Genomic DNA, 18,873 nt, shown 5'->3' with positions numbered 1-18,873 from the left:
GTAGTGAGCAATTGAGTAGGCGTTACACAAAAATTGGTACAACCTATAATGCACCTATATATTTTTTAGGAAAAATTATGTTTTTAGTCTCAAAGTTTTGAATAATATGTGTATTTGGTCCAGAGTTTTAAAAATGTAGCTTTTTAGTTCTCAAGTTTATAAAATTAGGTCTATTTGGTCCATGAGTGTTCGAAATGTACCTTTTTAGTCCCCAAGTTTATAAAAAATAGATTTAAAAGATCCGTGAAGTATTTTTTGTTTGATTTTTTTAAAAAATAATTATTTGATATTTAAAATTAGAAAAAAATAGTTTTAGAAAGGATGTGCGTTTTAAAAATTATTCTTCTAATTTAAAATGTAATATAATTATTCAAAATAACATTATAAAGCTATTTGAGGGTCTTTTTAATCCTATTTTTAAAAATTGAGAGACTAAAGAATTATATTTTGAAAACTCAAGGACCAAATGAGTCTATTCTTATCAAACCCGTGACTAAAAGATACAATTTTTAAATTTATAAACCAAACACACTTATTTTTCAAAATTTGAGAACCAAAAGAGTAATTTTGTCTATTTTTTATTAAATATTTTTGTCCATATGTCATAGTATTGGTCAAATACACTATTCACTAAAAAAAAGTATAGTGCCCAAATGAAGTTAGGGATATTAAAAGTAAATATCAGAAAAGTTAAATGTGGGTCAGAGCATCAATACAAATAAATTGTTTTTTATTATAATAAATGGGATATAGAAATTTAATTTTTGTCGACCTCAAAGGAGAATAAAATTTTTAATTATCGTTGGACAAATACAATAAGATTGAAGGTTACACTTTTACAAGTTTGTATTACTCTAACACCACAAATATGAAAAGAAGTTATTCTTGAATCCAATGTCAATGAATTGAATAATATCTGGTATATATTATTATTTTTTGTTTGAAACATTTTTATTATGTCACAGTGAAATATTATAATAGTTGTTAATGATGCGATGATAGATTCCGAGCATTTTTATTGAAAAATTAATAGTAATAATAATAATAAAGAACATCATTTTTTAAGTCATAATGATTTAGGTAGATTTGATGCAGATGTTGTTGATGCCAAAAATTACACAAAGAGTAAATTTGTATTTATGTTTAAGAAGAGTAATTCGATATCCTGCAAAAATGTGAGTAAAGCTAACACCGGTGTGGTGTTGAGCCAAATTCACTCCGATGCTCAAGTTAAAATCAAGTTTGAATGTAATTCAACTGCTATCATCATTGTCTGGACCGCTACACATCTCAATCTTTAATGAGCTTGACTCTTGGGTAGAACCATGATGCTTGATTCTCCAATTATCAAATACATTATGATTATATTTTCTTAATTAATTGCTTTAGTAAATAATTGAGTTATACAAAACAAAAAATGGTAATTTAATAGTCTCCAATAAATAATTACTTTAATAAATTCTTTTGAATGTAACGCATGGCTCTTGCATGTCTAGGCCATATTAAGAATTTCTTTTACAACACTTAATATGACCTTTGGACGATCAATCAACGTAAAATTCTATTAATAAACACTTAATATATATACATATATATATTGCAAATTTAAAAGGTGGGGTTGACAAGTTGTTGACCCTCTTCTTCTGTCAAAAGACACCAGATTGATCTCTTTTGAGGTTAGCCAAGCTTGGTAGCCCGGCTGCCTTGTGAGAAAAGTGGCAGTCGGGCTGCCTTGTAGGGTGCAAGCATACCGCCCCCTCCTCCAATTACCTTTTTTTTATTTTTATTTTTTTTACATACATACATATATACATCTATACATCTATACATATTTTATTATTTTGCCTGGTTAAGAAGCATACCTAACAACATTGTTCTTAAATGGCCGAAACCCACCTATTAGCCTGGCTTCCTAACTCGAACTATTTATCGAGCTTGATTTGCTTTTCTTAGCTCAATGTTTCAGCTCAACTCGCTCTCTTAACTCGACTTACATTCATAGCTCAAATGGGTCAAGTTAATTAAAACATTTTCTCAGCTCAACTATCTTTGATTTAATTAGGTTAACTAGGTTTAATTTCACCCTCCACAGATGTGATTCGATTTCAAATACTTAATCATCCGATTCTTTTTTAGCTATACATGTATGCTTGATTTGAGGATACGAAACACATGATGTTCTTGAAGTTGAAGTCTTGGAAGAATATTTGTATTTTTAGGAGACTTGTATCTTCAAAGATTGTTCAGGTTGAGGAGTGCAAAGTTTCAAACTCTTCACATAAAGGAGAATTCCTCAATTTATAGAGTCTCAAGTGGACTCTATGGTATTGGGCTTGGTTAGTCCATGAACCTGACCATTGGATCAAACTAATTAAATTTAAACCTTAATTGGCATTTGAGCCAAACTAAGCCTATTTCTTTTGCTCAATTAGACTTTAACCCAATCTTAAATTTTAATTGGACCAAAATAATTGATTTGATCCAACAATAAAGAGAAAAATACATGACATTGTTAGATCGGCCCGTTCTTGTCTTAAATTTTAATCTGGGACATATGTCAATTTTTAATTGTTTATTTATTATTATTTTAGTTAAAGCTTGTAACTCAAATTTCAATGTCGGTGCTAGTGTAATCTAAAAAGGTTCTTTATTAAATTATAAAAAAATCTTTATTATGAAAATTAAAAAAAAGTGTTATATTTGGAATCATCAAATAACGGTAATGGAAAAGGTAGAGAGTTAAGTTGAGTTGAGTTGGTAATTATTATTTGGAGAGTTAAATTGTCTATGTTTGTTGTGCAGAGTGGAGTTGGATTGGTAATTATTGTCTATCTTTGGTATGCAGAGTTGAGTTGAGTTTAGAAGTCTGTGTTTGGGTGCAAAGTTGAGTTGAGTTGGGGTATCTGATGCAATTTTTGTAAATGAGATTGGTTATTTTTTTTGTTTGTTTTTACTTTTTTTTTTTTAATGTTTTCCTTTGCTATTGTTAATTAATTTTCAACTATACACCTATTGTCTCAACTATTTTATGACATAAACCGTAAAATCTCAATTTTTCTATCTCAATTTGTAAAACATAACAGATTATTTTCAATGTATTATTTTAAAAAATTGTAATAATTCTAATTCTCTTCAATCTGTAAAACATCCCACCAAAATACATGTCATATTGCTAATAAATTACTAATGAATTGGTATATTGTATGTATGTATATTGAATCTTGCTAACTTAACATTATTATTTAACATATTGTACACATTAACGTTGAATAATTGGACAACTTGTGAAACTGAAATTGTACATAGAATAATTACCTTTCATTTCATAATGATGGTGAGAATGTGATAGTGTAGTACAGTTACATTATTCTGAACATCACACAAATTCTATCAAACAACCGAACATGTGACTGTTTCAAAAAATAAATTCACAAAATATACGTTTTCGGGTTGAACAGCTCCTGAACAGTCTCCATCTTACTAAGGTAATAAGGGAAGTATGTAGATCTTGAAAGGATGAATTATGCTTAGAATTAGTAAACTTGGATTTAATTACAAAATGACAAGTCATGACAACTGAATACATCACTCATATCCTACTATCCCGAGCCAAGTATACATTACGATCATCCCAAAAATGAAGTCTATTACAGTTGCAATAGTTGTACTATATTGCCCTACGCTCTGATTATTAACTTGTCCAACGTGTGTTGTACTGTAAGACCTATACGCGTGCTCCGCTTCATCAAATGTGTCATACGACTTGTATAATGCCCTTTGTACTCATTGACTTGTCTATGACATTCGTGCCAGGATAGGTAGATACCTGGGTTACGACCAATGAAAGCGACATAGAATTTGTGTTTTCCCATCTACCTATATTTTCAAAATAGGGGTCGTCAATACCAGTGATGAACGTTGAAGTGAATGATTTTTTGGGGAATCAGGATGCATAAGTTCTAATGGTTATAGTTAAGGGTTCTCATACATCCCTACTTATAAAAAAACTAAAATGTCCAACTAGATATTCTAGTTGACAAATTATAAGTGTTTCTACGTAATAGTGAAAGAAGTCTACATAAGTATTATAATAGTTGAAATCTTTGGATTTGTCTAAAATTTATTATAATACTCTACAATTTAAGCACAATCTAAAGTTGGTTGGTAATGATAGTTTCGAAACTTACTTAACATTACCTATAATAACTCTGTATAATTAATATAATAAATATCAACTAAAAATGTAATATATGTATATTAAAACAAAACACTACTTTCATTTTATAATATAATTTAGACAATTTGGTTTTAGTCAATATTTGATGGTTAAGATTTTTGAAAGAGTTATATAGTGAAAAAAAATGTATACAAAAATATCAAAGTATCTAAAATTAATTCTAGGAAGACCCTTGTCATCCCACACCCAAAAAATAATAAAAATTTATTTTTAAAAGTAAAATTTTTATCATATTAGAAATTAATGATTGAAAAATTGGAAATTTGATCATTCATAACAACATCAAGACTTGTTAAAAAGCAATTTTAAGATATTTGTCATTTTATTGCTATGTTTTTTATGTTGAAAAAGTTATAACTTTTGTTACTATGCCTATTCCTGTAATTATACTTTCTTTGTCGTGAAATTTATGTCATATTAGAAAATATTACATGGATAACTTTCCTTCAGAATTAGTCTCCATTGATTAATATTTTTTAATATTTACGGACATACTTTATATAAATAAAAACAAATTTTTTTGTTCTATACTTATTTCAAGTGTACTTTTTAATTCACATAAGATTGTTAAATAAAATGAAATGAATATGGAATGCACCAAATTAAAACTGTAAATAGAATTCTACATTGAAATATGGAGATTGAAAATTGAAACAAACCTCATAATACTTACAACAAATCAAAATCCACAACTAAACAATCCCAACATATTAAACATACAATTGAAAAATACAAAACCATAATACATTACAACTAAACAAACCTCAACAAGTTCAACAAACAATAGACTATAATGAAGATCATTCCAAACGTAAAACTTACGAACCTCAAACTACTTACGAAAGGTATGTTCGATTAGTTTGGGCCCTACATAAAAGAAAGAGAAGTCTAGTTAGACCATAGGGTATGTCAATACGATTGAAGTAGAAATAAAATATACGAGATCATATCTTTGCTTATGTTCGGAGTGAATGAAGGTCGGGACAATCCACAACTAGGAGGCAGAATAATTGGTTTAGGGCCTAACAAAAGCATGAAAATGTTAGCGACAAATGTTACTTTGATTATAAGGTAACAAGGAAGCATACCTTATATGGATGGAATAAGTTGAAGTTAGAGGTGGAAGAAAGAAAACAAATATATTGCAAAGCCAGACAACACATATGAGAATGTAAAATGGTTTAAGAGAAAATTGAAATAAAAAAGTAAGAGTAGGGGCATACCAACATAGTTTACCAGAGGAGTCTGTGGAAAAGTATAAAGAAGTATGAGGAGGGATTGGGATATAAGTAGAGGATACAATAAAGATGGTTGGTGAGGAAAGTTAGGTATATTTAAGTGCACCTAACCTCATTAAGTTCAAACAGTAAGTACAATAAACCCCATAATAAGGAGAGTCAACTCATAAATAAATAAATTAAGTAATGGTTAGATCATATTAATTTGGTGATTGAGCTAAAAATGGACATCAATACAACATAATATTTCACATATGAAAGGATATAATAATAAAGAATAGAAGGCCTCAAGATTTCATATAGCTATTTCATTGGAACAAATCAACTTCAAGCAAAGAAAATAAACAGAACACTGGTAAAATTGAAGTTAAATTTAAATGTAATAAAACTAAATTTAATTGAATACTAAAAATAAATTCAATGGAATGAAAGAAAAAAATCCATTCACCAAATGTAGAACAGAATACATATTGAATATGTATGGAGGAAGAAATACAAAGCAGTCTACAAAACATAAGGAAAGACGGAGATGCATGCATTTTTTTAATCTAAATATCGAAATGAAATAAAATTAAATTAGAAATCATACTCAAATATGAGACTGTAGATTTTTTGAACAAATCATCAGCACAAAAAAAGATAGAAAACAGATCTATTGTTGGGGTGGATTGACCCCTACCAAGCTCCAATAACATAGTAGCATCCCCTACCAAGAATTCACTCGTAGTCCAATTTTGATGGAAAAGCATAAGAAAAACGACAAGGGAGAGGAAGTTTAAAAGAAAAAAGTATGGAAGACAATCAGTAAACAAAATAGATATCAGCAGGGGAAGAAAGAATAAAGGCGAATTAAATACAATATAAATGAATATCAAACGACGAAAGAAGAGAGAAGATGAGTAATGAAAACGCGTGACGAGAAGAGAGAGGGGAGTAGAGTAATTAAAACACTGCAAATGGGGAGTCAAACGAGGGGAGAAAAAGGGGTGAGTAAAATGAACCCACCATTTTCATTTAAGCGGTCATCAAACACGGGTGGACTTTTTAATCCCACCCAACCCAACGCCAATCCAGCTATCAAACAACCCCTAACTGTAGTTAACATAATTTTGAAGAAGTGTCGCTTATATGTTGGCTGTCATTAACTATTTTTGAGGAATTGCCATTTCATATTCTATAAAGATTTTAAATCTAATTTTAATTGAGGTCTGAATAAGTTTTAAGGACTGTTGAAATTGATTTGAGAAAAAACCATTTTTTTTAAAAAAATTATTTTTATTTAAATATTTTTTATAAAAGCTGATTAAAATGTATTTGAAAAACTATTTTGAGTAATTCTCAAACACTCAAGTTTCTTTTCAAATGACTTATTTTTAAATTAAACACTTGAAAATGTATTTCAAACACACACTTAATTATACTAAAAATTCTCATTTTCATGTTTGGACTTTTTTTTTTCCTTAATTATATTTGGACAATTTTTCTTTTTACTTTTTAAACGATGGATAGAAACCGACACATGGTGAATGATATGTAAAATTAAAAGACATATGTTATATTATTTACAAATTACAATACCATTCATATAAACTAACATGATATCTCGGTTTGACAATAGATTTTGTGAATGTTTAATAGCACTTTTAATCGACTATAAATTTAGGATTGAGTTGTAAATAATGTCATCTACATCGTTCAATTTTTACACATTAAGTCGAAAATTTCAACCTTCATTTAATGGAAAAAAATCTCCTATGACATTCTTAAAAACAATTTCCAAATTTAAAGGTTAAAATGAAACTTCTTCAATTTTAATTAGTCAAAACTCATAACCCAAAAGTTCAGAGATATTACACATAATTCAACCATTAGTTCTTCCACTTTTATTTTTTGCTGGTTTCGAGATTAAAATTATTTTAAAATATCTATTCTTTTAAATGAGATTTTAAAGGTACTTTTAAGAATAAATGCTTCTATCAAAAGTTTTTTTGTTTTTTGTTTTTTTTTTTTACTTTTAGCGAACAAAGCCAATGTGAATGAAAATAAAATACGAATTGATGAAGTGTTATTGTTAGGTTAACAAAATTTGCAACTTTTTAAAATTTAAATTATTCATTTTTTAATGAAAAATTTAAACCAATCATGTTGCGTGATTGGAATTTAGGCAACATAAAAAAGAAAATAATCAATCAATACTAAGGTAATAAGCTTGGACTTCCGTTGATGGTAGTGAGCTTACTTTTATACCTATTTTTTAGAAATAATATTTTAAAAATAATATTTATATGAGTCAGTCGGTTTTTAGTGAAAACCGAAAATCACCGATCGAGTCCTAACTCTAACCGACCGACCGACCTCAATTCAATCGATCAGATCGATTTTCGGTGCCTTTATGCTCACCTCTATCATTAATGAGATTTCAAAAAGTTATTCCATCTCTCCTACCATTTGATTAAAGCTGAACTAAAGTTTCCCATATTTTGTTCTAATAATAAAGCTCCCATGTAATAGTTTTTCTTTTTCTTTCTCTCTCTTTTCTTTCTTTTAGGCCACATTTACTTTAGGTGAAACGTAATCTAACAATGATGATTTAAAAAATAGGTCCAATTAATTAATTTGTTTTTATTTGCCTGTGTTTTGTAATTTTAATGACTTGTGGGGCCCGTTTCCAAATCTGTGATTAAAATGAGCAATGTGAGCGAAGGGTGTTTAATCCGATTGCATTTGAAAATTATGTGAAACCCACTATCTTTGTTGTTACCGTTACATATATTCTTTTTATAACAGTCTAAAAATTATGAATCTGTCACATATACTGTTACCTTTACGTTTATCGTTATCGTTAGGGTCAAAACAATAACGGTAATGATAAATGTGACATATCCATCAGTGGATCCTATTACGATTACACCAATTTTCATTATGAATTGGTAAACGTTGTCTTAGTTCAACAATTAAAGGGTAAGAGATCGAACTAATTGACCTTTAATATGGGCAGTTGACGTATTTTTTACTAAACTATGATCGAATTGGCTAATGTATGTTTCCCTTTTTTTTGTATTATCTATAAATCAATCATTTCATAAATGAAAAAAAAAATACTTTTCAAAAACAACAAATAATAATATAAAATGGAAAAAGAAAAACTAAATTTTTGTACAACAATGATAGGGATATAATGGGAGACCGAACCTCCAACTTAAAAAAAGAGAATATATGTAAATTACAATTAAGTTGAACTTACTTTGGTGTTATTTACTCTCTAGAAAGTCGTATGTACGACTTGGAGGGAGATCTTTCATATCTTTTGAGATTCACGTTCTTTTTTCTCTGACAGATGGTCAAAACATAAGGAAATGATAGAAGGAAATAAGAAAAAAAAGGGGAAAAATAAGTAAATAAAAAGGAAGCAAAAGAGTCCATATTCCAAATGGAAGGCCTCCTAAGGATAAGAGTGACTGATGCGGACAATAACCAATTATAACAATTATAACAAATATCAAAATATCAAAATATCAAAATTTTTGCAAGTCTTCATGGGACGATTATCACTGCTTATGGACCTGAACCTATGTGATCTATCCATGACCAGGATGAAACTTGGGTGAAACTAAGTGGAGGTCCAAACTGATTGATGTTGAAGAATCAGCGGATGAGTTGTGATTAGGGATGAAATGACACTCGAACTCAGAGCTAGCTGGTTGATTAATTATTGAATGATATACTACAAAATTTATGGATAATACATATATATTTTTTAAGAATAAAATTTATGGATAATATTAGTTTTACTTTTAAACGTATGTTTCCCAAAATAAAACAATGTTATGATATAAACCTAATTGCAATAATTCATGTTTTTTGTACCAGTATAATTTTCTTACCTTCCCTTTGATTAAAACAAAATGCTACATCTAATTTATAATTCATTTGGATTCACGAGTAACACAATTTGTAAGGTTTAGTCCAATTGAAGTGTTTTAAAAGCATACCAATAAATTAAATTTAAGGGGTACTCTATAAATTTAGTTCATCAACTTTCATGTTTTAACTATTTGATCTTTAAATTAGAAAAAAAAAAAACCATATATACTAAATCATCAAATTTTCAATTGTGTTTATATATCATCTACTTTTTTTATTTTTTAAAAATCCATAGGAAGTTTAAGTTCTTACATAAAATTAAATTCTATATCTAATAAACTCATCAATTTATTATTTTTTTTAAAACTCCAAAGATGTATTAGAAAAAAATTGAAAATTCATAGACCTATTAACCCATCTTTAGAGTATAAAGATGTTCTAGAAAAAAAAAAGAAAAAAAAAAAAAAAAAAAGAAAAAAAGAAAAGAAAAGAAAAAGAAAACCCTTAAAAGTTAAGAAAGAAAAACTTGTAATTTAAGGTAAATTTTAATTTGTTTTTTTTGTTCCCACAATACCAACCATCTTATTTGACATTTGACCATACAAACCAAACGTGTGTGGCTATGATTGCCTATCATTGAGATTATCATCTTCGAAGATTGTTTATTTATTTGTATTTTTTTAAAAAAAAAGTATTAGACTTGATCATTTCCATATATCTTTATCAATGACTATTAATTTTTAATAACTTTGTGAAAAATAAGACCAAATTCCACAAAATAATTTGGCATATCTTATAGAACATCACAGGGTGTTTGACACCAACTTCAAATGGATGGAGACATCTGGGCTCAAATTTTAATAGGTTATTCTTTCAACTACTACAAACTATCATTAACTACAATATTACTATTTTAATTCCCTTCTTTTCACAATATCGACACATTTTTTTTTTCATTTTATTACCGCATTTTTTATTTCAATTCTAGACTAAAATAATAGTTTATACGTTAAACACATATTATTATAATTCAGATTAAAATAATTTTTACCTTAAATACAAATTATCATATCTGACAGACTATAATCACCACTAACTATAAAACAAACTCGTCATTCTAAATACCTCTTCAAATTATAAAATGATGATCCAAACTACTCCCATTTGACGTTTGAAAATATATTACATATATTATAAGCTTACAAGCACCATATAAAGTATAATGGTTGTTTTAAAAGCTAAAAGTTGTGTTCTAGAACACGTCTCTTTGAGAAAATATGTTAAATTTAATAATGTATTTGTGTAAGTATGGTTCAAAAGATACCTCATTAAAATATACAATTTATTTAGTTTCTTCATTCCCTCTTTTTCCTACCATCGAGTTCTTTTTCAATACGGCATATCTTTTCTCTATTCGTCCACATTATATTACGAGAAACAGGTTTAAAATTGAATTCGTTTTCATAATATTATTCATATGGATAACAAATTAAAAGTTATTACTTTTAAGTTATAATGAGCATATTAAGTGATCTTAATTATGTTAAAATAAGCACAGTTGAACTAATATAAAACATATTATTGAATGGAAAATTTTGGACCATTTAGAAATTACCACGTCATTTCTCAAATTAATGACAAAATTACCAAATCATCAAATTAGGTCTAATTAAAGGTTGTCATGTGTCCTAATTAAAATTGAAGACATAAATTGGCAAATCTTGATGATGCCATGTGTTTTCTTCTTGACCGTTGGATCAAATTAATTATTTTGATCCAATTAAATATTAAAGTTTGAGCTAAAATTTAATTGAGCCCAAAAATAGGCTTAATTTGACCCAAATGTCAAATAAGGTCCAATCCAATTAGTTGGGCCCAAGGGCCAGGTCCATGGACCAACCAAGCCAAAACCCATAAAGCCCGCTGGAGAACTCTATGAATAAAGGAATTCTCTTCACTTGAAGGAGTCAGAAATCTTAGACTCTAGAGAGCCTAGTGAGAATTCTCTATAATCAGAAGACTCCTTGATTCCGGAAGTTGACCAAACTTGAAAACCGAAGTCTTTTGTAGATACAAACATTTTTCGAAGACTCCAACTTCAAAAACATCCACACTTCCATACATCAAGCATATGCATTCAACCGAGAGAGAATAAGAGGATTAAGTACTAGAGATCGAACCACATCTGCATCAAATCTACATCAATACAAGTTCAACTCCATGAAATATATTTCTCCAAAAGTCTCGTGTAAATGTTGATCATCCAAGAAGATCAACAAGCCCAAAGGCCGATCATCAAGCCCAAAGACAATCATCCAAGAAGATCAACCAGCCCAAAGGTCAATCATCCAAGAAGGTCAACCAACTTAAAGATTAAAGTTTATTTTGAAAGCATCAAAAGATTATGTACTAGATCGTATTCGCTATACTGAAATTAATACAAATAAAAAAAAGTCCAAATTCCACGAAACAAGTTTCTTTAGAGACCTTGTGCGAACAAATAGGCACGCCCAATAGGACATCTCTACCTCTCATCTCTCTCTTGTCATCCAAATCAACAAATCAACAAATGACACCAAAGAAAGCTACATCCAGAGCAACTACTACAAGTGCCTCCTATATGGGACATGTTACCCGTAGTCATTCAAAGGATATCATGCAGGAACAAGAATAAGGTTTTGTCCTCACAAAGAAAATATGGGAACAACTGATGGAATCTCCTAAAGGTAGGATCTTCATCAGAGAAAATCCCTTGTTCGACAACTATGCTTCTGCTTCTGATTAATTAGAAAAAGAATCGCACTTTGATGCAGTGTCTATCATGATGGCTAACGTAACAACTGAGTTAGCCATGTCAGAGTTGGAGAGGAAGATAAATCTCTTAATGAAAGTTGTTGAGGAGCAAGATCATGAAATCACCGCCTTAAGAGATCAAATACAGACTCGAGAAACTATTGAAATAAGTCAAGCTCTAACTACTAAAGGTAATGACAAAGGAAAAATTGTCTTGCAAGAAAACTAACCATAACAATCTACCTCTGTCGCCTCCTTGTCAGTTCAAGAACTGCACGATATGATCTCAAATTCCATAAGAGCACAATATAGAGGACTGTTGCAATCTTCTTTCATGTACTCCAAACCGTACACCAAGAGAATCGAAAACCTAAGAATACTAGCTGGGCATTAACCTCCAAAGTTCCAGCAGTTTGATGGAAGGGCAATCCGAAATAACATGTGACTCACTTCATTAAAACCTGTGAAAATGCAGGAACCAGAGAAGACCAACTAGTCAAGCAGTTCGTCTGTACCTTGAAAGGAAATGCTTTCGATTAGTATACTGATCTAGAGCCAGAAGTGATTGGTAGTTGGGAATAGTTGGAAAGAGAGTTCCTCAAAGCTTTTATAACACTAGGCATATCATCAGCATGATGGAGCTAACAAGCACCAAGCAACGGAAGGGAGAGTCAATCATCGACTACATCAACCGATGGAGAGCTTTAAGTTTGGATTGCAAAGATAGACTTACTGAATTATTCGAAGTGGAGATGTGCACCCAAGACATGCACTAGGAGCTTCTTTACATCCCACAAGGAATAAACTTCATACATTTGAGGAGTTGGAAACATGCGCTCATGACAAGAAATTGAGCATCACCAACAAGGGAATTAAAGAATTCCTATTCCCTAAAGAAAGAAAAGATAAGAATGAAACCAAGAGCACTAAAAAGATCGCGAACAGTGAATCTATGGTCATTCATGTAACCCAAATCAAATTTCCCTCTAAAGGAAAACATACAAAATTTGAAAGAAAATACAATGAGGGCAAGAAGCATCACCCAACTTTTAAATAAAGATAGGAAAAAGTTTGTCCATTCCCTGACTCTAATGCTACAAATATGTTGGAGCAAGTATTAGAGAAACAACTCATTCAACTGCCAGAATGCAAGCAGTTGGAGCAGTTAGGAAAAGTAGACGATCATAACTACTACAAGTATCTTCGGGTCATTAGTCACCTAGTTGAAAAGTGCTTCGTACTGAAAAAGCTAATTCTAAAGTTAGCTCGTGAAATGAAGATTAAGCTGGATATTGATGAAGTAACTTAGAAAATCCATACCGCAGTGGCAATGACTTAAAATGTTTCACTACAACATCATTCTATGATCAAAGGGAAAGCTTGATCCAGTTTGGAACTTTTGAGTCTATAGTCGTTTGGTTCCAATAAGAAATTCTAACAACAGATTCCCAAAGCAAAGATGATCCTGTTGAATATGATAACGAAGGGTGGATCCTTATGACTCGAAGAAATAAAGGAAAGTTAGGTTCCGCTCAAAAGAAATTGAGCTTCTGTTAAAATTACAAAAGATGAGGCAAAACTCAAAAAAAGAAAGGAAACAAATAGGGCATGGAAGCCTAAACCTGGTAAGGAAGAAGACGAAGACTTTCCTCAACTTCAACGATCGGTTACTTTGGCAGAATTCTTCCCAAGAAACTTCCTCAATAATCATCCAAAGAAAGTATTAGAAGTCATTGTATACCATGCTATCAGCATAACGAAAGTCAACAATAATCATATAACTGTTGAAGAAGTCGGCGATTCAAAAGAAACTGAGCAAATTTTTTTGTCTTCGATCGTATCAAACCTTCAACTACTCAATCTTCAGTCTTTCAAAGATTGAGTATGGCTACAATATAGAAGAAGAAAACCAATGTCCAACGTCTACTTCCACTCAAACTTTAGCCTTCAAAGGGCAAAGTATCTCCATATCAAAGAAAGATTGTCCTTCAACATTTGCTTTTGATCGTCTCAAAATGGCAAGCGATCAACATGAAAGAAAGATGAAAACCTTGAAGGCAAAACCATCTCATGAAAAAACAACAATGAAGAGATTCATAGTTGTGTCCCTTCACGCATGAAGAGGAAACTGTTTATTGATATAAATACCGAAATTCCTTGACGGTGAAACCCAAGCTCATTATATTGACATATCCTAAAAATGAAGAGGATCAAAGTCATGATGAAATAAGAGATTCTGAAGTTTAAATGTAGACCCCCCCCCCCCAAAAAAAAAAAAAAAGTTTGAACTACATTATGACATGATCCTTGTCATTGTAAAGGGTACGTAGATACGTCAGCTGGATGGTTGAAGAAAAGAAGAAGACAGTAATGTAGATGATGAAAATCAGGGAAGATCAATTCGCATTCCCCTTTTTGCTTCTATTTGTATATTAAATTGGTGTATATTTTTTTCTGTATTTTGATACAAGACAGTGGTATGTATATATACAATTGGTATTGAATAAAAGGATAAAAGATAACAACCAAATCTTCACTGCAGTAGGTGAAGGACAACGAATTTAACAAAGTTTATTAGGGAGAGAGAAGGTCCACGTGTTAACTTCTACATGGCGCTTTGTCACCTGCTGATGAGGCAACCTTTTTATCCTTGTCATCCCCCCTCAAGCGAGAGGATAAGTCTTTTAGCCTGAGCTTGCTTTGAAGGTATGAAAATGTGTCCAAAGGGAGAGGCTTGGTTAAACAATCAACCAACTGTTCTGCAGAGGGGACATAACGAACGTGAAGTTGATCATGAAGAACAAGGTCCCGGATGAAGTGCACATCTATTTCAATGTGCTTAGTTTGTGCATGGAAAACTGGATTAGCAGCTAAGGCACCTGCGCCCATGTTATCACATCAGAGGACAGGTATACCCTTTGGAGGGAAGCCAATCTCGGTTAGCAGATTCTTCACCCATATAATCTATGTGGCAGCTTGTGCAATAGCTTGATACTCTGACTCGGTGCTAGAGCGGGCCATAGTCATTTGTTTCTTAGAAGACCAGGAGATAAGTGTGGAGCCAAGATAGAGACAATATGCTGCTGTGGACTTTCGATCATCAAGACTCGAGGCCCAATCTGCATCAGAGTAGGTTATTATACTGAGGTAAGGGTCATAGTTAATGGCTGTCTCTTATACACATCTAGATGTGTATAAGAGACAGACTCGTAGACGATCATCCAAGAAGATCAACCAGCTTAAAGATTAAAGTTTATTTTGAAAGCATCAAAAGATTATGTACTAGATCGTATTCGCTATACTGAAATTAATACAAATAAAAAAAAGTCCAAANCAATATGCTGCTGTGGACTTTCGATCATCAAGACTCGAGGCCCAATCTGCATCAGAGTAGGTTATTATACTGAGGTAAGGGTCATAGTTAATGGTGAGGCCAAAGTGAAGGGTCCCAACAAGGTATCGAAGCACACGTTTAACAGCTGACCAATGAACATCAGTAGGAGCTTTGAGGAACTAACTAAGTTTATTAACAATGAAGACAATGTCAGGTCTTGTATTAGTGAGATATTGGAAAGCACCAACTGTGCTACGATAAAGGAATGGGTCATGTAGAGGTGTGCCAACACTTAAGGAGAGTAAGGTGCCAGGTATTGCAGGAGTTGGGCAAGGTTTCATATGATTGAGATTCAGTTTGGTGAGGAGGTCAGTTATGTATTGGGCTTGGTGTAGATGAAGGCCTGAGGATGTGTAAGTGATTTGAACACCAAGAAATTGACTGAGTTGTCCTAGGTCTTTAAGAGAAAACTGATTATGAAATTGGGAAATGAGGTGATCTATTTGAGTTGGATCACTACCAGTGAGTATCAAGTCATCTACATAGACAAGCAGCAGAATGATTGAAGTTGAGGTATGCATGTAGTGTAGAGAGGTGTCTAGAGAGCACACTGTGAAGCCGGATCGACAGAGAAATGCTTTGAGTTCATCATTCCACGCCCAAAAAGCCTGCTTAAGACCATAGATAGCTCTATTGAGCTTACAGATATAATGTGGGTGAGTCTTGCTTTCAAAACTGGGAGGTTGAGACATGTACATAGTCTTCTTCAGCCTGTCGTTGAGGAATGCATTATTAAAATCAATTTGGCGAAGTGACCAATGATTTGAAACCGCCAAGTTGAGCACAATTCGAACAGTAGACATCTTAACAACAGGACTAAACGTATCAAAATAATCAAAACTAGGGTGTTGGTGAAAGCCTTTGGCAACAAGGCATGCTTTATACCTTTGGACAGAACCATAAGCATCACGTTTTAAGCGGTAAACCCATTTGCAACCAACAATAGTTTGATCAGGAGAAGGTGGTATTAGTGTCCAAGTATTTGTACGCTGCAGGGCAGCAAGTTCTTCAAGCATAGCTTTTTGCCATTGTGGAACTGCAAGGGCTTGAGAGACTGAACCAGGTTCAGTCTGAGTAAGGTCTTCGTTGAGCTCAGCAATCCAAACTTTTGGCTTGAAAATACCAGCCTTCCCTTTGGTGATCATTGGATGAGTGCTAATGAGAGGTTGAGCTGTAGGTTGTAAGGATTATTATGGAGAGGGAGGTAGGGGTGTTATCAAGGGTGACACTGCAGAAGAATGAGGATATGCTGAGGGAGATAGTGGTGGACTGAGGTGTGAAGTAGATGGACTCATGATTGGACTAGGTGAGTTGTGACGGGACTAAGGTTGGATGGAGACATTGGATTCTGGTAAGTGTTGTTGTGAGAGTAGGTGGGCAGGAGGTGAAGGGAACCATGTGGAGATTGGTGGAGTTACATTGGAGGGGATAGAAGTCTGAATGTTAGCAAAGCCTATTTGGAATGGAAATTCATCTTCATTGAAAATGACATGGCGAGATATGATAACCTTTCCATCCTCAATGAGACATCTGTGACCTTTGTGTATTGGTGTGGGGCCAAGATAAACACATTTGCTGTTGTAGAAGGCAAACTTGTGTTGCTGATATGGACGAAGGTGTGGATAACATGCACATCCAAATACTCTGACAGATAACAGGTCTAATTTGCTTCCAAGTAGTACTTCCATCAGGCTGTTACCCTGAAGTATAGAAGAATGAAGGGAATTGAGAACTTATAATCGGGGATCGACAAATTAGAAGATGCGAGTAAACTACCTCCTAGGATTGAGATAGATACGAGATAGTTCCCAGATATCACCCTTCAATTCGAATTAGCAAAAGCAATGTCTCCTTGCATAATATGGATTCCAAACTAAGAAGAACAGCAGTTTGGAATGCATACCACCATAGATGCAAGGGCATCTTAGCTTGTGCTAAGAGTGTTAGACCGGTCTTAACAACATGGTGATGTTTGCGCTCAGCTCGACCATTTTTTGCTGAAGTGTAGGGGCAGGAGACCCTGACTTGAATTCCGAGCTGATCACACATATGTGCCACAGCTTTGTACTCACATCCTCCATCCATTTGAAATATGCGAAGAGATTTGTTGAATTGAGTATGAACAAAGGCCTGAAAATTTCTAAAAGCAGTAGCAGTGTCACTCTTCTATTTTAAAGGATACAACCAGGTAAATCTACTATAGTTATCAATAAACAACATGTAGTATCTATAGCCATCAGCAGAAAGCATTAGGGCTGGCCCCCAGAGATCAGTGTGCACTAATTCAAATGGTGTTTGTGCATGAGATAAGAAGTCAGAAAAAGGTAAGGTATAAGACTTTCCAAACTGACAAGCTTCATAAAATGACTTCTCATTATCAGTAATTTGTAAGTTACATCCACTAATTACTTTTGACAAAATTCTAGGGGATGGATGGCCAAGTTGCCTGTGGAGAAGCATTGTGGATATTGTCTTGCTGGTTTGGAGAGAAAATGGAGGAGAAGACAATGGATCGAGTGGTCAAGCTAGCATCTGATGATCTTGAAACAGTCAGTGCATTTTTATAGACTAGTTGACAACATCCAGCTGGTAGAGCCCATCTTTAAGCCGACCTTTCAAGATTGGGACTCCCGACCCCTTGTCCTTAACCACAATATTATTGTCCTTGGCAAGTTTGGATACACTTACTAAATTTTTGGCTATGGCAGGTACATAAAGTATATTGAGTAGTGAAAGGACACCAGACTTAGTGAGTATATTTGAGTGTCCAAAGCAAGTTATAGGAAGAGAGGTACCATTTCTAAACACTACTTTGTCAGTACCTGTGTATGCAAATAAGGACTAGAGGAAGTTGGGATTGCTGGTGATGTGCGTGGAAGCTCCACTATCTACATACCAGTTGGGGTCAGCAACTGATTCAGGTGGAGCCACAGCTGAGTGAGTAAGTAGAACAAAGGTGTTCTGTTCTTGAGTCCTGTTTGGTGGAAATTGAGTAGATTCAACACGAGTATGTGTCTGTCTGGGGTTATTAAAATTCTTGTTGTACCTGAAATAGAAAATGTCAGCTGTATGGCCAAGTTTTCCATAAGTTTGGCAGGTTGGTCTGGTTGTTGATGCATTATTCCATCGACCACGTCCTCTGTTACGGCCTTCTCCTCCCCTGAAATTTAATGGTTGAGTATTTCCATAAGAATTGTGAGAGGTGTTTACTGATGAATTTGAGTTGTTATGCACAATATTGGCTGAGGGTGGGCTGGGTGAGAGTGAGACATTAGCCATTCCAGTGATTCCTGTTTTAACAGCAAGTTGATATTCAAGCCTCTTCTTATATGACAGCAAATCAGATT

At 32.8% G+C, this 18,873-nt stretch overlaps 1 long non-coding RNA gene across 1 annotated transcript; it reads right to left on the bottom strand.

Moving 5' to 3' along the window:
* Window positions 1–3,430: 3,430 nt before the first annotated feature.
* LOC120082136 lies at window positions 3,431–5,484 on the bottom strand. Its single transcript, XR_005483073.1, has 3 exons — window positions 5,461–5,484; window positions 5,064–5,259; window positions 3,431–3,876 (listed from the first exon to the last, which is right to left on the bottom strand). It is a non-coding gene; the product is annotated as an uncharacterized LOC120082136 (long non-coding RNA).
* Window positions 5,485–18,873: the final 13,389 nt, after the last annotated feature.

The sequence above is a fragment of the Benincasa hispida genome, chromosome 7 (assembly GCF_009727055.1).
Source record: "Benincasa hispida cultivar B227 chromosome 7, ASM972705v1, whole genome shotgun sequence".
In the NCBI taxonomy this organism is placed as follows: domain Eukaryota; kingdom Viridiplantae; phylum Streptophyta; class Magnoliopsida; order Cucurbitales; family Cucurbitaceae; genus Benincasa; species Benincasa hispida.
The sequence above is the reverse complement of the archived record's forward strand: the minus strand, read 5'-3'. Positions and strand labels throughout refer to the sequence as shown.